The sequence below is a fragment of the Dipodomys merriami genome, unplaced genomic scaffold, assembly GCF_024711535.1.
Source record: "Dipodomys merriami isolate MVZ:Mamm:240054 unplaced genomic scaffold, mDipMer1.0.p SCAF_11, whole genome shotgun sequence".
In the NCBI taxonomy this organism is placed as follows: domain Eukaryota; kingdom Metazoa; phylum Chordata; class Mammalia; order Rodentia; family Heteromyidae; genus Dipodomys; species Dipodomys merriami.
The window spans coordinates 36,528,800-36,533,301 of NW_027202382.1; the positions used below are offsets into that span (position 1 = coordinate 36,528,800).

At 46.8% G+C, this 4,502-nt stretch overlaps 1 protein-coding gene across 3 annotated transcripts in view; it reads right to left on the minus strand.

The window, feature by feature from the left end:
• LOC138820951 (tubulin polyglutamylase TTLL11-like) overlaps window positions 1-4,502 on the minus strand; it is a 238,544-nt gene that overhangs the window by 95,895 nt on the left and 138,147 nt on the right. The window lies entirely within an intron of this gene.

Consider the following 4,502-nt stretch of genomic DNA (forward strand, 5'->3'; position numbering starts at 1 on the left):
GAACACACAGGATCAGACAACTTTACACAACCTTCAAACATGGGAGTGAGCCCAGGGGCCCCAGAACGACGCAGACTTTCCATAAAAGCCACAAATGTGATTTGAGGAGAACTGGGGCACTGGCAGCTTCGGTCTTAGGTAAGGAATATGGATGGGAAGGGTGAGGAAGCGTAGACAGCAGGTTTAAACCAGACCGCGGGGCTAGCACAGTGGACGCACTGGAGCCATCTAGCAGGACTCAAGGTCACTCATTCATTGTGTAGATAGAGACTTGTGCTCACTCTGAGCTGGGTCCTGTGCTGAGGGAACACAGGTAAGGCCTTGAGGACCAGCAGTCATAACATGAGGGACAAACGGACAGCACAGAAAGAGGACGCATGAGGCTGACTCTGCTCCTATGGAGTTGTGGGACTCCAGACAGGCCTCTTGGCTCCTTTGGGCATTTGGAGAACAAAGAGGGTGTCTTTTTTTTTTCTTTTAGCAATGAGGTCCTGTACTGTGATGTTCTAAATGAAGACACTAACTCACCAAGGGGGAAAAAAAAATCCACTAACCACTGAAGATAAGAAAACAAGGTGCCAGTGGCTCAGACCTGTCATCCTAGCTACTCTGAAGGCTGAGATTTGAGGATCGTGGTTCAAGGCCAGCCCAGGCAGGAAAATCCATGAGACCCTTATCTCCAATTAACCACCAGAAAACTGGAAGTGGCGCTGTGGCTCAAGTGGTAGAGTGCTAGCCTTGAGTTGAAATGCTGAGGGACAGTGCCCAGGCCCAGAGTTCAAGGCCAATACAAAAAAAAAAAGAAAGAAAAAGAAAAAGAAAATAAGGCTAGGTGTTGGTGGCTCATGCCTATAATCCTAGCTACTCAGGAGGCTGAGATCTGAGGATTGTGCTTTAAACCCAGCCCAAGCAGAAAAGTCCCCATGAGACTCTTATCACCAACTAACCTCTCAAAAATCAGAAGTGGTGCTTTGGCTCAAAGTGGTAAAGTGCTAGCCTTGAGCAAAACTGCTCAGGGACAGCATCTAGGCCTTGTGGTCAAGCCCAGGACCGGCAAAAAACAAAACCCAAAACAAAGAAATTTCCAGTTTTAAGTGACTCACTTTTACATTTTGGTGAGGAGCGAAACACATGCCTATCATCTGGAAAGCTCTCCCTTCACAGGGAATACACATGGCAATGAGAGGTCAAGAAGCAGAAAATTCACAGGATTTGAGAGCCTGAAAAGTCCCCTCAAGGTGACCCAACTGATTTGTATTTCTGAGGAAAATGAGGTTCTGGTTGCACTGCAAGTGAGAGGCAGAGGCAGAGTAAGCCACACTCCCAGTTGTTCCAGATATGTGGATTATGGGCAGATCACACAGGGAAGTGAGAAGGGCACTTGGTTCTCAAGCAGCAGCTAGCTCTCCTCCACAATCCTTAGTCCAGGCCTTCTATAAGGAAGCTGCCCACAGCTACCATACAGACACTAATTGGTTCATGTATTTAGCAACCAATTACGGAAATCATGCCCCACCATCCTAAAAACAGCAAGTGACCAAGTTTACTGACTGGCGAAATTAATTCAACTCAGCCCTCCATCAATTAACACCAGAGAATGCCAGCCGGTGTGGCATGCCTACTGCAGAGAGGAAGCAGCTTACCCAGAGCCTGCTAGCCAGCGAGGGTGAGTCCTGGGCCAAGGATCAGAAGGGCCAGCCCCCAGCCCCCTCCCTATCCTCCAGTGATGACTCTTGTTCCACCCAGCCTGGTAGTCCTGGTGGCCACTGGCCCATTCACTGTCTTGACCTTTGTGTCTCTGAGATGGGGCTGAAATACCATCTACACCTCGCTGGAGGATGATTGCTTCAATGCCAGTTTCTAGTATCCAGTCAGGCACCTAGTAAGTGTCCATTTAGTGCTCTTAGTAGCTGGTCGTTAACAATATTATGAGTGTCCTACACTCCAGCTATCCTTCTTCCCCGTGACTAAATTGATGCTCTGCCTCAAAGGTAAGGCAGTGGGAGGCACTCAAGCAGAGCAGCATAGCCAGTGGGTTAGAATCCACCTAATTACTCATTTCACTTTATTTGGCCATTAATTGGAAACATGGCAAGGTTCAAAGACCTAATGATTAGTATTAGCTTTCCCCGTTCAGCCAGGGCAGCTATCTTCCTACTTCACCTGGCTCAGCCATTCACTGGGAAATTGCCTGAGTGGCAGCTGTCCTATTTGTCAAACCCTGAGAGCCTCAGTCATAATCTAATGCGCTTGAGGCAGAGATCACTTGCTAATGGCACCAGGCTGCCCCATGTCCTTCCAGCTCCTGGCGGACAAGCAGACCCCTCCCACATGGAAGACTGGGGAAGCTGTATGGCTAAGAAGTTAAAATTAGCCACTGCATGACTGGGCTTCTTGTTTGAGGAGGAGTGATACATTTTCAAGTTGCTTCCTCCCGCACCACCCCCTGACTTTCCAGGAGATAACGACTACTCAAGTCCCAGTTTCTCACAGAGCTGAAATGCTGAACTATTTCAACAGCTTGCTCAAAGTTGGGAGCCTGCCTGTGTGCAACAATTACAGTGGGCCAATTGGAAGAGCAGGCTTCCATCGCCAGACAATGCCACCAGCTCACATGTTGGTCATCTGCCCATCTCTTAGAGGAGACCATGGTCTCTGCACTATTGGCAAAGGAATTTGGGTGCCAACTGTGGCTCCTCTCTCTCTGGGCCTTCTTTCCAGCATTTCTCAACAGGTTCAGCACACACTCTGACCTCTCTTGGTTCTTGCTGTATTTTCATTGAGGAACGTAATTTAGATAATAGATTATCTTTTCCAGCAAGGCTTCCTCAAGTCTATCTTTGATGCTGTCAACATTCTCATCCTGAACGGCCTGCCCAACTCCTGCCCACTAGCTTTGGGGCATCTTGTTCTTGCTCTGCTTTCGACCAGTGTCCTGCCAGTGAGCTGTGGAGCCCAGTGAGCTGTGTGTCCTACTTGGCTACATTGCAAGCCTGTGAATCCCTTCCCAACTCTCAAGGCTGGCACTCTACCACTTGACCAACACTTCTGGCTACTTGTTGTTGTTGGTTAACTGGAGATATGAATCTCAAAGATTTGTTTGCATGGGCTGGCTTTGAACAGTGATCCTTAGATCAAAGCCTCTTGAACAGCTAGGATTGCAGGCATGCGCCAGGTAATGACTTCTTGAGAGTTGCCATTTATACCCTTTCTTCACTTGTCTCCATCACACCACAGGAGGAGGCTCTAGGGATCCTGGCCCAAAATGGACCTTTGATATGTATATGTGTGTAAATAAATACATATGTTTAGATACACATATATATGATGGATATCACTCCATATTGCATCTAAGGGGTTTGTGCATCGAAATGTTTTGTTTCTAAGAACACTGAACTCTTTGGAGGCCCAGGCTGAGATTTCTCCTGCATCTGCTCCTTCCTGGGTACCAAGAATAGGCTGGTTTGTCAAGATGCAACTGGGTTAGAGTTGTAGAGCAGGTTGAATGTTAGCAAACAGCTGACCATTCATCTCACAAATGGGAAAACCAGGTCCAGAGAAGGGCTGAAGCTCCAAGGACCATTAGCACCAGAGACATTTTACACACATCCAGACCTCTTCGACCACAGCTCCAATAGCCTGTGCTTTTACAAAGCCCTCTAAATGGTTCAAAAAGAAAATCCCATCAAATCTTTCATAGTACTATGGGGCAGGCTGATAGATCTAGATAACCCCCTTTTTTTTTTTTCAAAGGAAAATCTAATTCCTGAAGATAGGTGAGGTCTGAGTTTACACTTCAAGGGGTTGGAGCTCAGAGAAAAGACAAGGCTCCATAAAAATGGAAAGTTTGGCTGATATAAAAACCAAGCACATACTTCCAGGATTTCTAACTGCCAAGAGACAGGAAGATCTGCCCCACTAATAACACCGTGCAGATGCTTTCCTTCCTGGGCTGGGGGTAAAAAGTAAATTATAATGGAGCTGTAATGAGATATGCGAGACCCTCCCTTAAAAATTAATGAAATCTTAGGGAAAAAGACTGATCAACCGGCTGCCTTTGCACTGAAAATGTCAGTTTTTCTTTTTTCTTATATTGGACAGGTGGTGATTAATATAACACAACAGACAGTGGAGGAGGCGGCGCTTGTAAAATAGGTTCCCAGGGGAAATGATAAAGGCGGGACATAATGAGAATTTAAATCCGAAGGAAGAAATCATTAAGAAATATATTAATATAGTCTCCAGAGAGAGGGATGTGAGCAGATACACTAGATGTGGGCAAAGAGCAGGCTTTCCCGGGGCTACGCTGGCAAGAGAGAGCAGAGACAGTGAAAGAAAAACTGGGGACTGGGGGCAAAAGCATCACTGCGCGCAGGCTTGGATAACAGATGGTGGCAGTTTGGGGGTATTCTGGGAAGATTAAGAGTCATGTGGAGAGAATGGGATGTCTGGCTTCTGAATGGTCATCTTTCTTGTGATAGTGACGAAAGAGCAGATTTAAA